The following is a 27137-nucleotide window of genomic DNA, read 5'->3' as shown; positions in this document are numbered from 1 at the left end:
TATCACATGTAAAAAGTTCTCAAGATCTTCCCAGAAAAGCACACCTGAAGGGGCTGAATAGTGATAAACAACAGGAAATTGAAGGGAGTAATTGATGCTGATTTTGTGTCCAGAATCTCTGTAGACTAAGTAGACTACAGTAACATAGTCCTGCTCTTGTTTTCTTCTAGAGGAACAAGGTGTAATGCCTGATACGGGGCCTCTGGATAGATTGTTTGTGCTCCAGTAATTGGATAATACATTAAAACGTTTGAGCACTGTGCCATGAACGCCACCGCAGCAATCACCCACATAGGCCAGAAGAAAGACCCTTTATGTACGGACACATTTTCCCAGTTATCAGTCATCAAAACATCCTAAATATCCACTTTTCTTAAAAATCTCAAATTTAGAATCAGAATCCAAAAATCTAAATTAATTTACAAGCGATCCGTGTTCCCTATATGCTTAGTACTCATGAATGAAATGCTATCAACATCAATGTGCGAAATAAATCTGCGTGGAGAAAACAATAATACAAACGATTTATCAATACGCTAGAACAAATGCTATATAGACATAGGTAACGAGCGAGAATACGGGGTTTAGGAGTAAAACAGCCCCATGATATCAGAACATCACCTTTATCTCGTCCCTATTCTAAGGAGACAATTATCTGTATGGGGAAAGCTGCCAGTCATGTGAGTGTGAAGAATAAATGCACCTTTTCTCCGGCTCACGGCTTTCAGTTAGGTATAATTAGCTATGTGCCAACCTTTGGTATGTTCCATAATAAATCCCTTGACCACATTTTCTGCAGGGTTGGCAGAAATGGAAAGGCGCTATTCATTAAATCACAGAACACACCGCAGAAACTTACCACACTGCACGGCTTCCTTGCAAGATTCCAGCACGCTACAAATTTCAACAGCCATCTCTCTCTATGCTTGAAAAAGCCTCCCATATGACTATGATTAAGTAGGATATGAGAATGCTCCAATCAGTGGTTCCCTCTCACCGAAACCTCCTCCCCCCAAGCATTACATGTGGTGTAGGGACAGGGTTATGCCTTTACTTAAACAGTAACCATCTGTTACTTGCAGGAAAGCTGTGTCTCCTTCTCAGGTTTCCCTGCTTCTTAGCACAATAACTTGGCTTTGGATCGAGTAGGTCCCCCCTTACAACACATACAAAAGTTACAAAAAGCTGCAGCAACTTCATCATTCAGGCCAGGGTGTAGGTCCATAGCAAATATTCAGCTTTTTTCCAGCTGCTACTCTAGATTCCAATAGCTACAAACCACAGACGGAGCTCAAGATGGGTGGCTCTCGGAGAAAATATAGATTTTCAAAAGTAAAAAAAAAATATTGTAGGTCAAAAACTGTCCAGTCGAATTCTCGGGCTATGAACTAACTAGGCAATCGTAAAATGACCAGATAACCCAATTAAGGAAAATACATAGAAATCACTAAGCTCACATTGAAGAAGCTCTCCGGAAACAATATTCCCTCATTTGTTATGTGAATAAGATAAATAATAGTGCCATTAATTTTTCTCTCCATGCAAGACTAAGAGCATAGCTTTCATAGGAATGTATAGAGAAAATGACTTCCAATAAGTATACAGTCATGACCGAAAGTGTTGGCACCCTTGAAATTTCCAGAAAATGAAGTATTTCTCCCCGAAAACTATTGCAATTACACATGTTTTGTTATACACGTGGTTATTTCCTTTGTGTTTATTGGAAGAACATTAAAAAAACTGAGATAAAAAGGCAAATTGAACATAATTTCACAGAAGACCCAAAAATGGGCCAGACAAAATTGTTGTGTGATGGGTGAAATACTTTATTTTCTGGAATGATTTCAAGGGTGCCAACACTGTATTCTTAGAATTATTCGAAGTCAGATTCACTTGGTCCAAAGGATGAACGGAGCTCAGAAATCACAATTAAAAAGTTCAATGAGAAAATTAATGGCAGTAGAATTTAGACACAGTGACAGCATGGTGGCTCAGTGGTTAGTACTGGGATTCCAAGGACATCTGCATGGAGCTTGTATGGTATGTTCTCCATGTGTTTGCTTAGGTTTCCTCTGACTCTCAATTATATATACTGTAGACTAGGGTTGAGCGACCTTTACTTTTATAGGATCGGGTCGGGTTTCACGAAAGTCGGGTCGAGTGAAATCGGCCGATCCTATAAAAAAAGTCGGGGTCGGGGTCGGCCGAAACTCGAAACCCAATGCAGTGCATTGGGTTTCCAATGGTTCCCAGGGTCTGAAGGAGCGGAAACTCTCCTTCAGGCCCTGGGATCCATATTTAAGTGTAAAATAAAGAACTAAAATAAAAAATATCGCTATACTTACCCTCTGACGGGCCCTGGTACTAACCGGGAACCTTCCTTCCTTAGAATCAGCCTTCCAGGACCTTGCGGTGACGTCGCGGCTTGTGATTGGTCGCGCGGCCGCCCATGTGACCGCTCGCGCGACCAATCACAAGCCGCGACGTCACCGAAGGTCCTGGAAGGGCTGATTCTTAGGAAGGAAGGCTGCCGGAAAGAAGCAGGGTGTGTCCGAGGGTGAGTATATACCTAATAGGAATATACTCACCCTCGGCTTCGTTCCGGCAGCCTTCCTTCCTAAGAATCAGCCCTTCCAGGACCTTCGGTGACGTCACGGTGACGTCGCGGCTTGTGATTGGTCGCGCGAGCGGTCACATGGGCGGCCGCACGACCAATCACAAGCCGCGACGTCACCGCGACGTCACCGCAAGGTTCTGGAAGGCTGATTCTAAGGAAGGAAGGTTCCCGGTTAGTACCAGGGCCCGTCAGAGGGTAAGTATAGCGATATTTTTTATTTTAATTCTTTATTTTACACTTAAATCTGAATTCCGATACCAATTCCCGATATCTTAAACATATCGGGAATCGGTATCGGAATTCTCATTCCAGATTCAGAAGATCGCCGACTTCATGGCCGACCCCACACAGGGGTCGGGTCGGGTTTCATGAAACCCGACTTTGCCAAAAGTCGGCGACTTCTGAAAATTGCCGACCCGTTTCGCTCAACCCTACTGTAGACTATGTCTTACAGCACTAAAACATCGTACAGAGCTTGTCGTCACTTTCTGACATTTCTGACATTTTTTTTGCCTGTCACCATTTTCCAAGACCCGTAACGCTTTCATTTTTCAGTATATGGGGCTGTGTGAGGGCTTATTTTTTTTTTTAACCTTGAGCTGACATTTTTACGGATACATTATGGGGTAGATACTATGTTTTGATCGCTTCTTATTGCATTTTACTGCAATGTTGTGAAGGCCAAAAAAAATAATTCTGACATTTTTATTTTTTTTTCCCATTAGTGATCAGATTTATTTTATATTTTTACGATTGCAGCAATACTAAATATGTGTATTTTATTTATTTTTTTATGGGCAAAAAAGGGGGATGCTTTGAACTTTTGCTTTTTTTCATATTTTTAAAAACGTTTGCTTTTCAATTTTTATTGAATTTAATAGTCCTCTTAGGGAACTTGAAGCTGTGATCATCTAACCGCTTGTGCTATATACATAGCAATGCAGAGGCACTGCCACGGGCTGGTGCTCACAGGAGTATTGAAATGACATACATGAGGGTCTTCACTAGACCCCTGGATTTCATGATAAACCATCGGCACCGCCCAATCAAGTCACAGGTGCGCTGATGGGAGCATGGAATGGCATGCCCCACTGCTGGTGCCACTGTCAGAGATTGACAGTGAGATTTAACAGGTCAACAGCTGCATGCACATCTCCACTCCACCCATGGCTATTAGAGATACATGATGGCTGATTAAATCAGCCATAATGTGCAAGGAAAGATCTGGTCTTGACTTTCGAGTCTGCATCAAAGACAGAGGGACATAACATATGACGTAAGTTTATGTTATATGTCGTGAAGAGGCTAAAGAGGGTTTTTCAGGACTATTCAAAATGTGACCAAGCATGTTATAAATTATAGAGTTAGGTGTTATTTACAGCTCAATTCTTTTCACCATTGAAGTTTCTCTGATGACCGTAACTGGACTGAAAGTAATGGCATCTCCATAATCAGTTGGATGATCGATGAGGACACCGACTGCTTTGTCACTTAAGTGATGGACAATACATCATCCCACCGGAAAGACTAAAGATGAAGACCTTCTCAGATCATAAAAGATGACAGAAGTGATGTTAAGTGAAGCGTTGACAAAAAGCCACTTGCCTAGCACCCTGCACTACGTCAAGTTAGTGCTGATTGAAGGCATGTGACTAGACACCAAACATCTCACTGGGCACTTTTTAGGGAAATGTACTTTTTAAAATTGTAGTTTATATGGTAAAATAATATGAATATGACACTTCTTCTAAATTGTACATAAAGGAAATTGTAAACAATGTATGCCTCTGTGCTAAAGCCCGATTAAAGTTATTTCCTCATTTCAAAAAATGTTTCTTGTAAGTTTTGTCTTTATAATTTTCCTTAGTGTTAAAAAAAAACAAAGAGAACCTTGCGCTGAGTCTTGGTGGCTGCTCCTTGTAGCTGTTGATCTTTGTAGCCCTGTCATGTCGACAGCCCAGCAGACAAGTGAGCTCAACAGCTTTGCCAATGTAGATGCCACAAGCCACTAAAAGCAGCTGAGCTCACCGATTGGCTGACGCAGTGTCAGGGCAGCCAATCAGTGAGCTCATTGTCTTTTTTTGTCTGCAGTGCTAACTTTCAGAGCCATGCACCGGACCCCAGCAAGGTAAGTAAAGGACAGTTTGTTTATTTCCCTACTAAGTCTTTGCTATTATTCTATACGGCAAATTGTAATGTACATTTTTTTGATGAGAAGTAATGAATATTCTCACACTTGGCAAACTGTGATGTCACCATTAGGTTTAATGTGAAACTGATGACCTCAAACACACAGTATACCTTTTGTGAAACTAAAACTTGTGTGGCTGTATTAAGTGTCCATTTTATATACATAGTGGTTACTTAAAAGTCAAGAGGAACCTAATAGAAAGCGTAGTGTTAGCTACTACATTAGGAATAACACTGCAGGTGTTTTATAAGAAACCTTTTACTGCAATTTTTTACACAGCTAGATAAAAGTTTTAGCTTTATATTGCACCCAGCTCAAAAAAAAAATGAAGAAAAGAGTGTTCCTTAGCACTGAAGCGTTTTATAGCGGCGGTAATGTTGATATCTGTAATTTTCTCACAGGTGTGGGGTTACATTGATTTATGGGGTTACCAGTCTGATTTCTGAGACTCTTTTCACAGCTCTTATTTCGGACATGCAAAGAGGCTTATGGTTCTACCCCAAGCATGAATGTAAATAGGCGCAGCAGCGACTTGTAGTAACAATTTAATAGTTGCTTGGTAAAGGAATATGTGTACAGCACAGATTTTCTATTTAAAAAATTACTACGTTGCACTATACAAAATGTGTGTTTTCCCATTGGACATTTCTAGTTTCACAATGTAACAACACGTCTGGATAAAATTGGAAAGAGAAGTATCAAGAGGGAGAATGTATTTGCTTTCTTGTATGAATGATATTGATGACAGTGGATTCCGAAGGTTTAGTACAAGTCGCTCTGATATGACCCACAGAAATCAGCGTGAGGGCATGTCACCAAATTACACCACAACTATCCCTGTATATGGCTACATGGATACATAGAGGTCAAAGTTTAAAACTTGCCCTTACAGCCACTTTTCGGGTTAGCTATTGCTTTAATCTGCATTATGATTGCAATGTGTTAGCTATTGCTTTAATCTACATTATGATTGCAATGTGTGGTACGTACTATATTTTGAATGAAAATATGTAATCAGAAAATGACCTACTCTTTAATTGGAACCCATCAGCATGATTGTACATACAGAATTAGTTGTATGGCTGTAAATCTAATATCCCACTCATGAGAAGTCTACAATAGAAGCCATACTTGAAGTATGTTGCACTTGGAAGAATCTAGACTGGTATATCAAATCTCTACAAAAAAAAAAAGTACCATTTTTAATCAGGGATATTAGGCCCCTTTCACATATCAGATTTTGGCCATCAATCCCAATACGTTGAATTTTTAAAAAAACGGATCCGGTGACGGATGCCGCCGGATCCGTTTTTTTCTCATAGACTTGCATTAGCGACGGATGGCCTCACGTTTCATCCGTCGTTTGCCGGATCCGTCGAAAATTGTTTGTCCGGCAGCCGGAAACATCAGACAAAGTAACGTTTTTTATGTATGTCGAAAAAACGGACGGTGAAGGTCTTTTGCTGGAATGGAAGCCTATGGAGCCGGATCCATCAAATGACGGAATCCGGCAATGGATTCTGTTTTTTTTTTTTTTAACTGAGCATGCTCCGATCCGTCACATCAGTTTTTCACAATCTGCGACGGATCAGTCGAACCAACGGATTGTGACGAATGGCAAAAAACTGATGTGTGATATATAGAGCTATATCCCCACAATATATAACAACATGCACACAGGTTGTCTTTGAATCAAATTCTTATGATAAACGTGTTTGCACATAATTTTTCATCCATTTTCCTCATTACCATCTGTATTTAACAAAATAGAAATCTTAGAATCTTGTTGTTTTCACCCTAATCACTGATCATCTGATAAACTGATATTTCACATTCAGTAGAACGGACAACGACAGAATTACAATGAAAGTGAACACCTATTCTGTATGTACAGTCAGGGCCAAAGGCAGAGACTGACACACATTTTTAGTTGTCACAAAGTTTGCGATGCCAATCGTTTAAATTCGTTTAGTCAGATGCTTCTATGGTTACTGAAGTACAGTTATAAGCATTTCATAAGTTTTTAACCCCTTAACGTCTAATAGCAGACACAGTCCCTCATTGGACGCCTCCCCGTTTAGTGAGGGCTCCGGATACGAGCCCGCACTTTTTCCAGCATATGACAGCTGATCTGATCAGCTGACATGTGCCCTGAATATCCACGGGTGGAATCGCGACTCACCCGTGGCTGTTAACATGTTAAATGCCGCTGTCAAATGCTAAAAGTGGCATTTAACATGTAGCAGAGCCGATCGGACAAGCGCAGCTTCTAGTCTCCCATGCAGACTATTGAAGCAAGTAAAAAGAAAAAAAAAGTTTCTAAAAATATAAAAAAAAAAAAAAAAAAATCAAATCGCCCCCCCCCTTTAGCCCCACTCAAAATACAAATCAAATACACACATATTTGGTATCACCGCGTTCAGAAATCGCCTGATCCATCAATGTTAAAAAAAAAAATCAATCCAATCGGTAAATGGCATAGCGAGCAAATAAATCAAAACGCCAGAACTACGTTTTTTTGGTCACTGCAACATTGCATTAACCCCTTCACCCCCAAGGGTGGTTTGCACGTTATGGACCGGGCCAATTTTTACAATTCTGACCACTGTCCCTTTATGAGGTTATAACTCTGGAACGCTTCAACGGATCCTGGTGATTCTGACATTGTTTTCTCGTGACATATTGTACTTCATGATAGTGGTAAAATTTATTTGATATTACCTGCGTTTATTTGTGAAAAAAATGGAAATTTGGCGAAAATTTTGAAAATTTCGCAATTTTCCAAATTTCAATTTTTATGCAATTAAATCACAGTGATATGTCACACAAAATACTTAATAAGTAACATTTCCCACATGTCTACTTTACATCAGCACCATTTTGGAACCAAAATTTTTTTTTGTTAGGGAGTTATAAGGGTTAAAAGTTGACCAGCAATTTCTCATTTTTACAACACCATTTTTTTTAGGGACCACATCTCATTTGAAGTCATTTTGAGGGGTCTATATGATAGAAAATACCCAAGTGTGACACCATTCTAAAAACTACACCCCTCAAGGTGCTCAAAACCACATTCAAAAAGTTTATTAACCCTTCAGGTGTTTCACAGGAATTTTTGGAATGTTTAAATAAAAATGAACATTTAACTTTTTTTCACACAAAATTTACTTCAGCTCCAATTTGTTTTATTTTACCAAGGGTAACAGGAAAAAATGGACCCCAAAAGATGTTATACAATTTGTCCTGAGTACGCCGATACTCCATATGTAGGGGTAAACCACTGTTTGGGCGCATGACAGAGCTCGGAAGCAAAGGAGCGCCGTTTGACTTTTCACTACCCCCCACAAGTGACACCATTTTGGAAAGTAGACCCCCTAAGGAACTTATCTAGATGTGTGGTGAGCACTTTGACCCACCAAGTGGTTCACAGAAGTTTATAATGCAGAGCCGTAAAAATAAAACAAAATTTTTTTCCCACAAAAATTATTTTTTAGCCCCCAGTTTTGTATTTTCCCGAGGGTAACAGGAGAAATTGGACCCCAATAGTTGTTGTCCAATTTGTCCTGAGTACGCTGATACCCCATATGTGGGGGGGAACCACCGTTTGGGCACATGGGAGGGCTCGGAAGGGATGGAGCGCCATTTGGAATGCAGACTTAGATGGAATGGTCTGCAGGCATCACATTGCGTTTGCAGAGCCCCTAATGTACCTAAACAGTAAAACCCCCCCACAAGTGACACCATTTTGGAAAGTAGACCCCCTAAGGAACTCATCTAGATGTGTTGTGAGAGCTTTGAACCCCCAAGTGTTTCACTACAGTTTATAACGCAGAGCCGTGCAAATAAAAAATATTTTTTTTTCCACAAAAATTATTTTTTAGCCCCCAGTTTTGTATTTTTCCAAGGGTAACAGGAGAAATTGGACCCTATATATTGTTGTCCAATTTGTCCTGAGTACGCTGATACCTGATATCTGGGGGAGAACCACCGTTTGAGCGCATGGCAGAGCTCGGAAGGGAAGGATCATCATTTGCAATGCAGACTTAGATGGATTGGTCTACAGGCGTCACATTGCGTTTGCAGAGCCCCTAATGTACCTAAACAGTATAAACCCCCCACAAGTGACCCAATATTGGAAACTAGACCCCCCAAGGAACTTATCTAGTTGTGTTGTGAGAACTTTGAACCCCCAAATGTTTCACTACAGTTTATAACGCAGAGCGGTGAAGATAAAAAAAATAAAAAATGTCCCCAAAAAATTATTTTTTAGCCCCCAGTTTTGTATTTTCCCAATGGTAACAGGAGAAATTGGACCCCAAAAGTTGTTGTCCAATTTGTCTTGAGTACGCTGATACCCCATATGTGGGGGAGAACCACCGTTTGGGCGCATGGGAGGGCTCGGAAAGGAAGGAGCGCCATTTGGAATGCAGACTTAGATGGAATGGTCTGCAGGCGTCACATTGCGTTTGCAGAGCCCCTAATGTACCTAAACAGTAGAAACCCCCCACAAGTGACACCATTTTGGAAAGTAGAACCCCTAAGGAACTCATCTAGATGTGTTGTGAGAGCTTTGAACCCCCAAGTGTTTCACTACAGTTTATAACGCAGATCCATGCAAATAAAAAAAAAAATTTTTTCCACAAAAATTATTTTTTAGCCCCTAGTTTTGTATTTTCCCAAGGGTAACAGGAGAAATTGGACCCCAAAAGTTGTTCTCCAATGTGTTCCGAGTACGCTGATACCCCATATGTTGGGGTAAACCCCTGTTTGGGCGCACGGGAGAGCTTGGAAGGGAAGAAGCACAGTTTTACTTTTTCAACGCAGAATTGGCTGGAATTGAAATCGGACGCCATGTCACGTTTGGAGAGCCCCTGATTTGCCTAAACAGTGGAAACCCCCCAATTATAACTGAAACCCTAATCCAAACACACCCCTAACCCTAATCCCAACGGTAACCCTAACCACACCTCTAACCCAGACACACCCCTAACCCTAATCCCAACCCTATTCCCAACCGTAAATGTAATCCAAACCCTAACCCTAACTTTAGCCCCAACTCTAGCCCTAACCCTAACCCTAGCCCTAACCCTATTGGGAAAATGGAAATAAATACATTTTTTACATTTTTTTAATTTTTCCCTAACTAAGCGGGTGATGAAGGGGGGTTTGATTTACTTTTATAGCGGGTTATTTAGCGGATTTTTATGATTGGCAGCCGTCACACACTGAAAGACGCTTTTTATTGCAAAAAATATTTTTTGCGTTACCACATTTTGAGAGCTATAATTTTTCCATATTTGAGACCACAGAGTCATGTGAGGTCTTGTTTTTTGTGGGACGAGTTGACGTTTTTATTGGTAACATGTTCGGGCACGGGATATTTCTTTGATCGCTTTTTATTCCGATTTTTGTGAGGCAGAATGACCAAAAACCAGCTATTCATGAATTTCTTTTGGGGGAGGCGTTTATACCGTTCCGCGTTTGGTAAAATTGATAAAGCAGTTTTATTCTTCGGGTCAGTACGATTACAGCGATATCTCATTTATATAATTTTTTTTTGTTTTGGCGCTTCTATACGATAAAAGCTATTTTATAGAAAAAATAATTATTTTGGCATCGCTTTATTCTGAGGACTATAACTCTTTTATTTTTTTGCTCATGATGGTGTATGGCGGCTCGTTTTTTGCGGGACAAGATGATGTTTTCAGCGGTACCATGGTTATTTATATCCGTCTTTTTGATCGCGTGTTATTCCACTTTTTGTTTGGCGGTATGAGAATAAAGCGTTGTTTTTTGCCTCGTTTTTTTTTTTTTTTTTTTACGGTGTTCACTGAAGGGGTTAACTAGTGATATAGTTTTATAGGTGGGGTCGTTACGGACGCGGCAATACTAAATATGTGTACTTTTATTGTTTCTTTTCTTTTTTTTTATTTAGATAAAAAAATGTATTTATGGGAATAATTTTTTTTTACATTTATTTATTTAGGAATTTTTTTTTTATTTTTTTTTTTACACATGTGGACGTTTTTTTTTTACTTTTTTACTTTGTCCCGGGGGGGACATTACAGATCGATGATCTGATAGTGTGCACAGCACTCTCAGATCACCGATCTCACTTACATCGGTGCAGGCTTACCAGTGCCTGCTCTGAGCAGACACTTGGTAAGCCACCTCCCTCCCTGCAGGACCCGGATGCCGCGGCCATCTTGGATCCAAAACCTGCGGCGAGGAGGGAGGTAGGAGACCCTCGGAGCAACACGATCACATCGCGTTGCTCCGGGGGTCTCAGGGAAGCCCGCAGGGAGCCCCCTCCCTGCGCGATGCTTCCCTATACCGCCGGCACACCGCAATCATGTTTGATCGCGGTGTGCCGGGGGTTAATGTGCCGGGGGCGGTCCGTGACCACTCCTGGCACATAGTGCCGGATGTCAGCTGCGATAGTCAGCTGACACCCGGCCGCGATCGGCCGCGCTTCCCCCGTGAGCGCGGCCGATCGCGTATGACGTACTATTCCGTCCTTGGGAAGTAGGGCCCACCCCACATGGACGGAATAGTACGTCTAATGACAGAAAGGGGTTAAAATGTAATAACGGGCAAACAAAAGATCATATCTACACCAAAATGGTATCAATAAAAACGTCAGATTGGTGCGCAAAAAATACAAAAAATAAGCCTCACCTGGCCCTAGATCCCGAAAAATGGAGACGCTACTGGTCTCAGAAAATGGCAATTTATTTATTTTTTTTTAATTTTACAAACTTTGTAAAACACTGTTTGATGTCTTAGGTTTGGTATGTGATAACTTACTTCACTTGCAGGATGGATCACTATACACCACTCTTTTAATCTGGTGAGAGCATGTGGGCAACACCATGAAGAGGCCTTCACAAGGAAAAGTCAGACTGCTATGGTGTAGGTTGTAATAATGTATGGTAATCAGGTGATTTCTGGCTGCAAGTTGCTTGTGATACTGTAAGCCACCTGTGTGGCCTAAATGTGCTGCCCAGGTTGCAGCGTCTCTGGACTTTGTTCACAGCTGGCACACTGCACATGTAATTATTTTTCCCATTTTCCAGTCCATTATAAGGTAAAATGTATGGTATCATTCAAAACTACAACTAACAGAAAAAAACTAGCCACCATATGGGTATGTCAGCAGAAAAAATTAAAAGAAATAACAAAGTTATGGCTCTAGCATCAGAAAAATGTGCACATTGAAGTATAGACATTACTCTGTATATAGAAAGCAAACATCAACTCATTTGCTTGCACTAAATCTTAGATAGTTTACTATGTACTTTTGATAGAATGTACAGTAATATTAATGTAAGAATTTTTGATCCTATATAATGTAGACTGATTTTTGTAGCTTTCTACTCTGGCTGATTTACACACACATGTCATTTTTGATTTTCCAAGTAAAGTCCAGGTTACCAAAAGTCAAACAGTCTTACAAAGTGGTCACAGCGTAGGAAGATTATTGTCTACTTTGGATGGACTAGAGTGCGGTTTTGGATGAATCACTCATTTTCTTTCCTAATTTTCACACACATTTTTAACAGCTTTGTAATGCACTCTGTATGTATATTCTTGTGTGGTTTGCCCAATGTTTTACCATGTTTTTAATACCTCTTGTTCTTAATTAGATTTTGGTACATGCTGACTCCACAGGAACAAGCCTAAATGTAGCTCTACAGACATCAGGGACATATTCTACAGGTCATTGCTTTAGTCTATGTTTTTCTATAACCGTATTCACGGTGAACTGCAAAATGATGATTATTACAGTAAAAATAATCTGTACAGGTTTCGCCGGCTTAAAAAAACCAAAACATGCATGCGTGGAGACAATTGCCCTATTTTTACGGACGATTGGCAACCCTGGGGAGCAGCGGACCCGCAAATAAACAAAAGTATGAAGTCCTGCAGTTGTTGGCTGTGATGTTGAATAGATCAGAAACTAAAACAGAAGTTATTGGCTACCAATGTATTAGAAAAGAGCTCTGTACACTGTAGCGAAAACTAGCGTTAACAGATTTAAAAGAAGGAGGAATATCTTGCACCATTCATAGGGTAACCCAAATTACTGAGTACAGAGTAAATACTTGACTTAATCAAAGTGCACATGACAACTATTAAAGGGAATGGATCATAAAATAATTAATGATCCGTTGTTTAAATCAAATTTTATGTACCGTAACTTATTTTTTCCATAAATGTTTCACAATTTTTTTTATATCACGGATTTTAATTAAAAAATTTAAATTTGTAATCTTGCAATTTTCAGCTTTATTTAGGGTTATGCTTCATGTTCTTTCAAGAAGAGTTTTCTATATTTCCATTATCATCAGAGGCAGGATTACAATGCAATGGCAGGTAACACTTACACAGGATCCACCATTCACAATATGTGATGTCACGGCCCTCCCTACCCCTCTCCTTTCATAATAACAATGGAAAGGTTTATTTTGATGCTTTAATACAAATCATAGTGTCTGAGTCAGTCTGTTGCGGTTAATGTCCATGAGGATTTATCGAAACAATAGAAAGTATAAGTCTAAAGTAGCCCCCACAGCCATTGCGAAAATGACGTTTCTAATTTTTATTTTAAATTCTCATTGTAATATGGAAAAAAACATTGCCAAAATTAAAAAAAAGTAATGCATTTAGCTCAAAAACCTGATTTTATCAATAGGTCTATTTCTGATTACACATGCCCTTTCATTATTTATCTTTTTACGATAAGCACAGTTTAAAATTTGCCAATTATGTTTAATGATTATTGTTATTTATATGGGTTGTTTCATTTAACCTTTCAAGGATTTCTGAGTTAAACGGGGTGTCCACTTACAGTTATGCTTCGTCGCTGGGCGTAGTTTATTATAAAAAAACAAACCGCGCTGTACTCGCTGTGCCCAGGTAAGGGGCACCTGGAGACTCCATTACTGCTCCTGATGTCTGGCATAGGCTCTGGAGCTGAAGTAAACAGTGGGGCAAAATCAGTGAGCTCAGCGGTTCTGCTGGTGTAGACCTAATATGCTGCTCAGAGACACGGAGGTCACTGGTTGACTACCACGCTGTCAACGTGACCTTAGTTGTACAGCCAATACCAGAAATTGGAAGAAGCTGAGGACACGAGTCGATGGACCTTGGGACAGTAGGTAAAGAATGGTTTGATTTGATTTTTTTTTTATACCAAACTACACCCAGGGTCAAAAATTAACTGACTGGAGACAACGGCTTAAATAGACACCTCAGGTAGTAGAGCTAAGAATGCCTGCAAAGCGTCTGTTTTGCTCTGAAGGATTGAAAATGTATTTAACCCCTTAATGACCTCCGATACGCCTTTTAACGGTGGCAGTTAAGGGTACTTAAACCACAGCACCGTTTGGTTTGATTTGATTTTTTTTTATACCAAACTACACCCAGGGTCAAAAATTAACTGACTGGAGACAATGGCTTAAATAGACACCTCAGGTAGTAGAGCTAAGAATGCCTGCAAAGCGTCTGTTTTGCTCTGAAGGATTGAAAATGTATTTAACCCCTTAATGACCTCCGATACGCCTTTTAACGGTGGCAGTTAAGGGTACTTAAACCACAGCACCGTTAATTAACGGCGCTGTGGAAAAAGTGTATAGCGCCCCCCAGAGTCGGATTTTCTCTGGGGTCTCGGTTGTCGGGGGTAGCCCAGACCCCAGAGAACATGATTCGGTTCGGATTTTACTGTCCCCTGGGTTGCGATTGCCGGTAACTAACAGTTTACCGGCAGCTGTAAAAAAAACAAAACAAAACGCAATTTCCCATTTAATTTCTCTGTCCTCCCATGTGATCGCACATCAGAGGACAGAGAAATGGGGTCCCCGATCGCCCCCCGATACTCACCCGTCTCCCCCGATGCTCCTCGTGGCTCCCGATGGGCGCCGCCATCTTTTTCCAGGAAAAAAAATGTCATTTTTGTGGAAAAAAATATGATTTTTTATTTTCATGGCTCTACATTATAAACTTCTGTGAAGCAGTTGGGGATTCATAGTGCTCACCACACATGTATATACACTCTTTGGGGGGTCTAGTTTCCAAAATGGGGTCATTTGTGGGGGGTTTCTACTGTATAGGTATATCAGGGGCTCTGGCAATGCAACATGACGCCCGCAGACCATTCCATCAAAGTCTGCATTTTAAAACGTCACTACTTCCCTTCCGAGCCAAAATGTGTGCCCAAACAGTGGTCCCCTCCACATATGGGGTATCAGCATACTCAGGACAAACTGGACAACAAATTTTGTGGTCCAATTTCTTATGTTACCCTTGAGAAAATAAAAAATTGCGACCTACAAAAAAAATCATTTTTGAGGAAAAAAAAAGGATTTTTTATTTTCACGGCTCTACGTTATAAATTTCTGTGAAGCACTTGGGGGTTCCAAGTGCTCACCACACATCTAGATAAGTTCCTTAATGGGTCTAGTTTCCAAAATGGGGTCAATTGTGGGGGGTTTCTACTGTTTAAGCACATCAGGGGCTCCCCAAATGTGACATGGCATCCGATCTCAATTCCAGCCAATTCTGCCTTGAAAAAGTCAAACGGCGCTCCTTCTCTTCCAAGCTCTGCCATGCGCCCAAACTGTGGTTTACCCCCACATATGGGGTATCGGCATACTCAGAACAAATTGCACAACATCTTTTGGGGTCTAATTTCTCCTGTTACCCTCGTGAAAATAAAAATTTGGGGGCGAATATATTTTTGTAGAAAAAATGTGATTTTTTTATTTTCACGGCTCTACGTTTTAAACTTCTGTGAAGCACCTGGGGGTTTAAAATGCTCACCACACATCTAGACAAGTTCCTTAAAGGGTCTAGTTTCCAAAATGGTTTTGTAAATTTTGGTGTAAAAATTAGAAATGGCTGGTCAACTTTTTACCCTTATAACTTCCTAACAAAAAAAATTCATAAAGTGACAGTGGTCAGGATTGTAAAAATTGGCTCAGTCATTAAGTGCCAAATTGGCTCTGTCACTAAGGGGTTAAATAAGCACTGAAAAATGTTTCATTTACTTTGTGGTGGCAAGTAATGCACAATTACTGACAGTTTTCACCACTAGCTGTTCACCGGGGCTTCCAGCAAAAGACCCTTCTTGTAGTATGATGGAACCTTTCTTGTATACATGGTTATCTAAAGTGCAAACCCCACTTTATGTATATTGTTATTTATCTATTTTTCCAGTACATATTCCGTGTAGGAGGTCTATGGACATTGATAAAGCACTTGGAATGAATCTGTCTTTAATTATCCTCTAACATATCCATTAAATGTGGATTGCATTTTAAAAAGTTAATCTGGCAATTTGGGAATTGTAGACAAATTAGTTATCTTTAAATATTTTCAATTATGGTTTCATCAAAATCATTATGGCTATGGTTAGGAAATGCTCTTGTAAAATGTGTTATTGTCAAATGCTACTGCCCAAATAAAATTAAAGAAGTCATAATTTGCCTAAATAAATATAAAATTACACAAATAAATAGAAATGACTATTAAGGAATGTCAGTCTGGCATGTAAGGGTGGATTGCCTCTAGTCAAAAATAACTTGCAAGGTTTAATGAAGAGCAATCTAACACATGTTCCCATGAAATTTCTCACACTTTTCATAGCCCAGTCTCCTTCAAGCAATATCATTTTTTCTGAAAATTAGAAATGTTATTTACCAATTGCTAGTGCCAGGAGGCAGGTCACAATACATGAGATCACTTCGTATAGAGGTCTATTGAGTACAGCTGGCTCTTACTTTCGTCTTCTAAAGATCTTGAGTTTTGTGAGAAATAACTATAGACAAATCCTGTTTTGAGCCTTTGTTGTTGCTCTCTCAAGACTTAGAAAAGTACTAAATTAGTGCAATCTGGAGTGGCTGTCTGATGTTCCACAGCTGTTTGATATGAGATTTTCTAAACATTTTTAAACTTGAAGGTGACCTTACAGCCTTAACCCTCTTACGTGCGCTAAGAGCATAGACATGTCTACGATGGTATGTATTTATTCCACCACAGAGTTCTGTGAGTCATTATCAGAACTATCTTTATTATTTTGCCAGTAAGATCTAACTGATGTCCACAGATCTGTGTTTTCAATAAAATATCTATTGTTGTGGTGATGAAAGAGAATGCCAAGTAAACATTTTGACAATGCTTTTTATATATATATACACGTCATTATTTCTCACTATTTATTAAAGCACATTAAAGATGGTTAAATTACAAAAATAATATTTTTCCACTTTTGCCTGAAGCAAAGAAATATTGCCTTATCACATAACTGCAATGAGATTTTCCAACACGCTCATCCAAAGCACTTGACAGTTCCCTATACATGGCCCAAACTGTATCACTCAGGGTATGACTAGTCCACAGTACACAAGTTAGATAACTACAAATTGTGAGCAGGTCAACGCTTGTTGGACTTGGTTCTATTAAAAACAGCAAATGCCTAATGCAAAGCTGATACAGGAAAGATATATATCTTGGTACCGTGTTAGCCAGTGGACATGAAATTACTTGTATTAAAAGGTAACTTCAAATCTCAGAGAGACAGAAGAGTCTGGGAATATAAGCTGATGATAACCTTTGACACTCTCAGTGCAGGAATGAATGTGTCGCATGGATATAGGTCTTTTTACATCAATTAAGGAATTTGCTCCTCAGACCCTTGGGGTCATCACAACATAGAACCAGACCCCAATCAGAGGACAATAAAACATTCACACTCCTTATCTATGAACTGTACCAATATTTATGGACCTAAAAATTTTATCACTCTCACATAATGGTGGTTCTGCTTCATGTCACCTGTCTAATTCTATGGCATTTTTTCTGGGCTCTATTGTGCATAAATATGTGTTTTTTTCAGAATTTATTAGCCATTAAAAGGTATCAACCACTGAGGACTCTCAATTTTAAATATTTTTCTAATGCAAAGCTGTAAATTGTGAAAAGTATTGTGAAAGGGTACCATCAGTAAGTATACTGCTATATCAGGATTGGCCACACCGGGACCAAGGATACAGGTTCAGGACACTGGCCACAATGGGAACAGGGGACCTCACAACTCACTAGTAGTACACCCTACTCACGTAGGTTAATTTTAGCACTGAGAGATAGAATATCAAATCCAGAAAATCACATTGTATACATTATATAAATTTATTTGCATTTTGCAGTGAAAAATAAGTATTTGATCCCCTACCAACCATTAAGAATTCTGGCTCCTGCAGACCAGTTAGATGTGCCTAATCAACTCATTACCTGCATTAACAAGGTGGAACAAAGATAATATAGGATAGATTGGCAAATATAAAAGGCATCAATATGCAGAATAACAATATGACTTAGGCAACCAGGTGGTATCTCCACTGCAACATGGTCAACTGCAACTTAATGGCAACCAACAAAGGAAAGTCCAGGGCATGTCAGTGGGACCCATGTAATGTTTGGGTCCTTATTTTGCTAGAAAGTGAAGGACTCTTTTTGTTCCTTCTTCCAAGCTTGAACGCGAAGTTAGCACATGATACATGAAACTTCTAACGTTCAGAAAATACTAAAAGTTATGGTCCTTATTAGTGCCAATAATTTTCACAACTTGCAGCCTTTCTAGTCATATACATTCTAATACAAGTTGAAATATACTAACTGCTATGTCTACAATATTCAGCTTTACATACCGTAGATGGTTTTATGTTGATCTATATGGATGTATTTTTATTATGTATTATTAGTTGTATACCTTGGGCCTCAATGCTCAATAATGATAATAGGCCTCATTGCAACAAATGCTAACTTTTTTTTTTTAACCAAAGCTGGAAAATGAATGTTTCAACCTGATCAACGTCGCCAACCTCCTTGTTTATTTTTTAAGTGGACAACTTAGCCAAAAAAACACAGACAGGAAACATTAAGAAAACCTAAATGTATCATAAAGTTTATAGTTAAAATGTGTTTATAGCTCAGAATTAATATAAACCCATTAGTAGCCATTAGTAGCATTTACTGTGACCTTTAATAATGCCAATTACAATCTTAATAAACTGTACAACCTCCTTCAGGTCCCCCCCAAAAATCACAAATACATCAATAGCTTATTAAGGATGCTGTCTCCTATTTTAATGGACTGTCCAGCAACCTTGATTCCTATGGGTTGTTGTGTGGCCATATGCTCCCATCTGGAACATTTATAAGCATATTGATAGGACTTGCCATTAAAGACAGATAAATGCGCATCTATTTTGAGAACGGACCTTACGACACACACGGTCACAAATGGTGAAGTACAAGCTATATATGTTCCAGATAGGAAAACCTCTAAGTCTTTAAAGTAAAGTCACTCAGAATAGCCAAATATATAGACATAGATAAACAGAGGTATACCGGAGTCCCCTTAGTTCTAATGATCATGCATGTCAGGGGGTCTATACTAATGAGATGCAGTTTCAATATTTTAGGTCTAAAGAACTCTATGGCCCCTATAAAAGGGACAATGACTATTTGTGTCTTGACTATTTGTGTCTTGACTACATTCAACTTACTGTGTCATGTCAATGACTAAACAATAGGTGAGGCACATGGCCATAAAAAAATGTAATGTCCTACTATTACACTATTGTGCAGGCAGAACAACTACAAGGAAAGGCACACTACAGACAAGATCAAGCTTCCAGAAGGCAAACAATCAAAAGTCACTAATCAACATGCTAGCAATGGGTATACTTCAGTAATTTTACTTAATCATAAAAATGAAAGTGCAATTTTGTAGGGATGGGGACTGCCTTACCCTGTTCTTGCCTCTGAAGACAAAAAACGTCATGTGAATACTGTCATGTGGTTTTATATGTAAAGTGATGTGTGTCTTATGTAATGTATTATGGTGATGTACAGCATGTGTATTGTTAATGCAAATTTTTAGTATAGTATAGCATAAGACATAGGATAACGATAATAGGTTTAGCATTATTTTTTACTCATTTTACTCACTTTTATGGCGCCATTAATTCCACAGAGCTTTACAGACACTATCATCATCTCTGTTCCCATTGAGACTCAAAATCTAATTTCCCTATCAGTATGTCTTTGGAGTGTAGGAGGAAACCGGAGAACCTGGAGAAAACTCACACAAACATACAAACTCTTTGCAGATGTTGTTCTTGGTTGGATTTGAACCCAGGAAACCCAACAAATCTGCAGTGCTAACCACTGAGCCACTGTGCTGTCTGTATTATGACATAGAAAGTAATTAATGATATGACAAGCCTATTGAGTGGGCACTAGTGTTAATACAAAAGGGGAGCACTTCCTGGTTGAAGGGAGTTCACAGAGAATAAGTGAAATGTATAGTGAAAGTCAAGTTCAGGTGCGGTGTGTTGAGAGGGGCAGCATGTGTTGCTTGCTCCTGGCAGTGGGAGGCATTACTGGGATCCCTAGTGGTTGCTCCTCTCATGTCTGGAGCCTAAGGACTGGCATAGGAGCTGCTGGACACATTATGTCCTCTGAAGCACAAAGGAAGATCGACAGGGACCCACATAGATGGTAGGTGATGGCAAGTCCCGGATGCACTGCCGAGGTAATTGAAAACACATATACCATATATATTAGTGTAGTTACTATTTAACAAAATATATTACGTACAATATTCTTTGAAAAGAATAATAATTCATTGGTGAATAGCATTAGTAAAAAAAGTATATGTTACATTGATTTTTTTTGCAGAAGTCAAACAATTGTACAATTGTATAAAACATTGAATGGAAAGTGGAAGGTAAAATAAGATTATTACGCAGTCCATTTCACCAGTTGGTACATGTTAAAAGAAAAGTGACGCAGTAGATACATTTGTCAAAATGTAAACAGCTTGAAGAGTTGGACAGCTATGTGTGAAATTATTTTAATGAGTTATTAAATACTGCAGCACTAAAAATTAGTGCCAAGTACAATAAAATTAGACATACACGGCACTAACTACTCAAACTTCTAGAAAGGGTGAACTGCTTGCTTTAACTGGCTTGTTCGGACAAGTACATCGACACTTAACCCTTACCCAAGTACTGATCCCTAAAACCAAAAGTGAATTATAGTAATGGACAACCTAAACTATCCTACAGAAACAATTATTTGATAATGACAGATACAGGGAGGTCATTTTATAGAGACTACTGCACCAAGGCAAGAGTTCAAGCTAAATCCATGTAGGTATTGTGGAAACATTCCTGATTTTTCAATTCTATAATCTGGTGGGCTTCTGACAGTTGGCACACTTTGGCAGTTTTGGCATTCCTTCTACCACTGTTGAATAAAGAACATGCTGCAGGAAGTGCCGAAGGATACATCTATAAGTCTGTGTTACAGTCACAATACGCTTGAGACAATTATACATGGTATGTGTAAGTTGCTTTCTATTTTCAAGGTGATTCAAATAAGATGGTGCAAAAGTATAGTCTCAGAATTCATAATTGCGAAAAAGTAGCCCATATTTATTAACTTGAAAAGGCACACTATCCAGGATTTATCTATACTCTATAAATGTTCAAAGTGGTTACTGTTGTCTAGGCAGTAGTCCAATCCTGTCCAAAAGCGTGCCAGCATAATGATGATAAACTTCATTGATTACGTGATGCGTTATCACAGGGTGCTCAAATGCTATGGCTAGGTTGGCAGATACACGGAGTCTTTGAAGTAGCCCCACAGAAAGAAGTCAGTGTGTGTTAGATCTGGAGCTCCTGGAAACCAACGTATCATTGGTGAATTGACCTGAGACAACGCATCATTGAAACAGTGGAGTCCAAATCTGACATAAATTTGGAAAGAACTGGTTACTTTGACCACAAGAGAACATTCAATTATTGCTAACTATAAGTCCATAATTGCCAGCGGTACTGGACAGTGTGTGTCACGAGATCCACTGATATGGCGTTTGGTGGGTATTATTACCCAAACTCCTATGGACCTGTAGTCTACTTCGAAGTTGTATTGGTATTGTGGTTAGGTATATTTTTTGTGATAACTATAGAACCTCTTAAAATTATGATATTTATAGCTGTAGATAACTGAAAAAATAAGGTTTTCTTTGTGGGTAAAGAGTAATTTGTAGATTACTGTACATTCATTTGTACACTACTATTAAGAGTTAAAAGCAGTAATATGTAATGGTGCTCATAGTCCAGTGTTGAATATTAACTCTATAGGATAATTGTATGAAAAACATTAGTTTTCAATTTTAAAGAGGCAAAGAAGTCAGAAAGACTTCTATTTGGAGAATGAATGATTCTACATATTGATAATCAAACTACAGGTACCTTGTCGCTACCTTTTTCATCCAAGACAAATTGTACATGTTTATGAAGGTCATCTTAAACAGTATTCCTCATTCATAATATTCCATATTCCGATAGACCACACTGTAAGACACTGATGACTTTAAAGTTCTTTACGTTTCCATGCAGACTATTTTGGAATCTAACATAACTGGCAACAATACCTCTTTGACATCTATTAAATTATTAATTGAACATTAAATCTAAAAAAGGACAGAGTAATTTTACTCTAACAAATAAAAAAAAATTGTCAGACATAAAATTAATGTAAATTGGAAACATGTTTGGGAAAACCAGTTAACACTCAAGTGATAACAACGGAACTGAAGCGTTAAAGCACAAGAAAAGACCTCCGGCAAAACCTTTACTTTTTTTGCCAGAGAAAATACTTCAGCTGTGTTACCTGCTTAATCCTCTTTACAAATAACCTCACAGACAATTAGTCACCGAGGATGTGTTCTGTTCTGTCGTTTTCAGTCCCACTCCACTTCAGGGTACATTTGCCAAGTCTACATTATTTCTTTATCTCCCCACACAGTTTAAGACCAGACAATATGACATGATTATTTAACTTTGTGTGGCTTTCTCTATTCATGTGCATAAATGTTTTGGAAACAACTAAGTGAGGCAGCTCAGCTGTTTCTGCAAACACCCATACAGCAGAATAGGAAAATCTATACACTTTCATTCAATGTCTGGATGTGACAACTAGAGATTGACTCAAGGAACTGGATCAGATGGCACTTGCTCTCCAGATGATAGGTGGTCCTAGAGGTGGATTCCTACCTAGCTGCATAGCTCTTATCCGTCCCTCATACTGTGGGACTGTCCCGACTTTGAGCCTGTATCCCACAGTCCCACATGGGACTCTACTTCTCCCGCAATGCCAGCAGGAGAAGCAGCTGACACGCCCCCTTATTAGGCCACACCCCCTCCGTTGTTTCTTCAGAGAGGGAGAGAGGACATTCTGAGGTACGTGTGTGTATGTTGCACACATACATGTAGCTGGCCCTGCTCTGCTGTGCTTACAGTACAAGGCATTATAACCAGGAGTAGTGGCAGCAGTTAGAGAAATCCAGTGCAGCCTGTTGGTCATAGGAACAGTATATATATGTATCCTTTATATACTACAGCAGTTATGGAGTGGAGCCATTAGATAGTAGTGTTGTCTGAGTGCATGCAGACTTCGCAGAGCTGGGCTACATTGCAATGTGCAGGATCTGTGAGGCAGCAGTGTGGACAGTGACAAGTGGTGAAATATTTGCCTGTATTGTAAGCAGAGCTGTTGGGACACATCTACAGCCCCAACTGTACACTGGTGTGATAGAAATATATATATCATGTAGATCTCACTTGCATGTATACTCCTCTATAATAATATATACATTATAATCAATGGTTTAAAATGGCTGACATGAACTGATATAGGCCAGACAGATTGTATGGGGTTTTCCATCCCAAAAGCGGAACAACACCAGATGTATTAAGTGCTGATCAAATGTCTCAACTTTGTCCTAGATACAGAGCTACATTTTAGTTGCTTAATCAGCAGTCATATGAGCATTAATCACAATATTCCATATATGTTTAGATAACCAATGACAGAGGAGCTAGACAATATGGTAATTACCTAACCACCCCTAACAACCCCTAACCACTCCTTTCTATATGCTATCATAAAAACTATGTATGTACAATAAAGTATCAGTATTGATGGAATGTTATTGACACAATGATGTTGCAGTCTCATTCCTTGAGCGCTCAAAATACTCAGTCTTATTGGGAGCGGCCGCAGCACACACAGGGATAAATTTATCCAACCCAAAAATTTCCATAACACTGGCATCATCATGTGGGGCCATTATACAGCATGGAGCACTGTGTGGCCATTATACAGCATAGAGCACTGCGTGGCCATTATACAGTATGGAGCATCATGTGTGGCTATTATACAGTATTGAGCACTGTGTGGCCATTATACAATATTAAGCATCATGTGCAGCCATTGTACAGTATGGAGCACTGTGTGGCCATTATGCAGTATGGAGCACTGTGTGGCCATTATACAGTACTAGATGGTAGCCCAATTCTAACGCATCGGGTATTCTAGAATATGTATGAAGTTTATTTATGAAGATTTTAGAATAATACATTGAATACACAGGATTCGGCCAACCGTGACCAATTAACGAAGCGTGGTTCAAATCCTGCATCAATTCGCAGCCGGACTGCGCCTGTCACTGATTGTTCATGGCTGGCCACGTAGCATATAGCACAGCCATGTCGTATATAACAGCCCACGTAGTAAATAGCACAGCCACGTAGTATATTGCACAGCCACGTAGTATATAGGACAGCCACATTGTATATAGCACAGCCACATTGTATATAGCACAGCCACATTGTATATAGCACAGCCCACGGAGTATATAGCACAGCCCACGGAGTATATAGCACAGCCCACGGAGTATATAGCACATACCACAAAGTATATAGCACAGCCACATAGTATATAAAAGCCCACGGAGTGTTTAACAGCCCACGTAGCATATAACACAGCCACGTAGTTTATAACAGCCCACGTAGCATATAACACAGCCACGTAGTTTATAACAGCCCACGTAGCATATAACACAGCTCACATAATATATAACAGCCCACGCACGCAGTACATAACACAGCCAACGTAGTGTATAACACAGCCCACGTAGTATATAACACAGCCCACGTAGTATATAACACAGCCCACGTAGTATATAACACAGCCCATGTAGTGTATAACACAGCCCACGTAGTATATAGCACAGCCCACGTAGTATATAACAGCCCATGTAGTGTATAACACAGCCACGTAGTATATAGCACAGCCCACGTAGTATATTGCACAGCCCACGCAGTATATTGCACAGCCCACGCAGTATATTGCACAGCCCACATAGTATATTGCACAGCCCACGTAGTATATTGCATAGCCCACGTAGTATATAGCAATGTGGGCATCATATCCCTGTTAAAAAAAAAGAATTAAAATAAAAAATATTTCTATACTCACCTTCCATTGGCCCCCGGATCCAGGCGAAGTGTTTACCAATGCTCCTCGCGCGCTCTGGTCCCAAGAGTGCATTGCGGTCTGGCGAGATGATGTTGCAGCGGTCTCGCGAGACCGCTACGTCATCATCTCACGAGATCGCAATGCATGGAGCGGTTACCTGAGTGTTGCGAGGAGCGGGAAAGGCCTGTTCTGGATCCGAGGGGCCGACGGACGGTGAATATATAACTATTTTTTATTTTTTTAATTATTTTTAACATTAGATCTTTTTACTATTCATATATTCACTATACATCAATAGTAAAAAAAGTTGGTCACACAGGGTTAATGGCAGCGTTAACGGAGTGCGTTACACCGCGGTCATTAACCCTATGTGAGCGCTGACTGGAGGGGAGTATGGAGCGGGCACTGACTGCGGAGAGTAAGGAGCGGCCATTTTGCCGCCGAACTGTGCCCGTCACTGATTGGTCATGGCTGTTTTGCCGCGACCAATCAGCGACTTGGGATTTCCATTACAGACAGACAGACAGAAAGACAGAAGTGACCCTTAGACAATTATATAGTAGATGGAGCATCATGTGTCGCCATTATACAGTATGGAGCACTGTGTGGCCATTATACAGTATGGTGCACTGTGTGGCCATTATACAGTATTGAGCATCATGTGGGGCCATTATACAGCATGGAGCGCTGTGTGGCCATTATACAGTATTGAGCATCATGTGTGGCCATTATACAGTATGGAGCACTGTGTGGCAATTATACAGTATTGAACATCATGTGGGGCCATTATACAATATGGAGCACGGTGTGGCCATTATACAGTATGGAACATCATGTGTGGCCATTATACAGTATGGAGCACTGTGTGGCCATTATACAATGTGGAGCATCATGTGTGGCCATTATACAGTATGGAGCACTGTGTGGCCATTATACAGTATGGAACATCATGTGTGGCCATTATACAGTATGGAGCACTGTGTGGCCATTATACAATGTGGAGCATTATGTGTGGCCATTATACAGTATGGAGCACTGTGGGGCCATTATACAGTATTGAGCATCATGTGTGGCCATTATACAGTATAGAACACTGTGTATACTTTGTTCTGTTTATAAATATTGTTTATGAAACAGTGTGATCAGCAGTGCTAAATGGGTGTGTTTGGGGCATGGATCTGGGTGTGGCTAGTTGTGAAATGGGTGTGGTCAGGAAGGTAACCTAAAATTTGCCGCAGCGCACTCCGCGTGCCACTACCTTTCTCCCTCTTTGCCTTCTTCAAAAGTTGGGAAGTATACCAACTGACATTTCTGTCAAGGCAACAGAAAGCGAAAAACAACATGGCTAAATCTGCTAGCCTGTTGTCCTATGTCCAACAAACAGATGAACTGCAGATTGGGGAAGGGCTGTTTGTACCATGCCTACCCCGCCTGCAGTGTGGACTATCAGCCTAGTGAGGGGCGTCAGGGCAGGCATGTCTAGTAACAATAAATGTGGTACGGGAGTCAGGACTCTTGGACTCTGGGAGTTTGGTGACCCTAATAAGGGCCATACTCCCCCACCTGTTGATACCCTGGAAACATGTGGGCACCTACTGTATTCACTGGGATGCCAAGTACTACCCCATTGCAAGAGTGACTATGAACACAAACTGTGGGGCTGAGTCCCATGAGGTCAGAGTGGTTAAGGACCTGCTAAATAATAGGGCGAGACTTTAGTTGTTTTAGAACTTATGACAGAAGGCAGGGGTACAAAGTGACTCAGACAGGAGCCGGTTCAACCATTATGAATCCCCATTGCAATCATAGGCGAATGAGTTCCCCCTGTGTGTCCTTGCTGGTGATGAGGACAAGACCATGACAAATGAGGTAGAGATTACTTAATTGGTTGTTTCTGGGGGGAATTTTGGGACTGTGCAAATGCAGGATCTT

General features: G+C 40.0%; 1 protein-coding gene across 5 annotated transcripts in view; it reads right to left on the bottom strand.

Moving 5' to 3' along the window:
- The window catches only part of BMPR1B (bone morphogenetic protein receptor type 1B), a 739804-nt gene that overhangs the window by 556705 nt on the left and 155962 nt on the right, over positions 1 to 27137 (bottom strand). The window contains exon 1 of one of the 5 annotated variants that reach the window (XM_077277357.1): positions 860 to 929. The exons of 3 other annotated variants lie outside the window; for them this stretch is intronic. The gene's annotated coding sequence lies outside the window, so the exon portion shown is untranslated. Of the gene's footprint in view, positions 1 to 859; positions 930 to 27137 lie in introns of those variants that run through there. One more of the 5 variants, XM_077277381.1, reaches the window with a different exon arrangement.

The sequence above is a fragment of the Ranitomeya variabilis genome, chromosome 1 (assembly GCF_051348905.1).
Source record: "Ranitomeya variabilis isolate aRanVar5 chromosome 1, aRanVar5.hap1, whole genome shotgun sequence".
In the NCBI taxonomy this organism is placed as follows: Eukaryota; Metazoa; Chordata; class Amphibia; order Anura; family Dendrobatidae; genus Ranitomeya; species Ranitomeya variabilis.
Note: the sequence above shows the minus strand (reverse complement) of the source record. Positions and strands in the feature narration are given on the sequence as shown.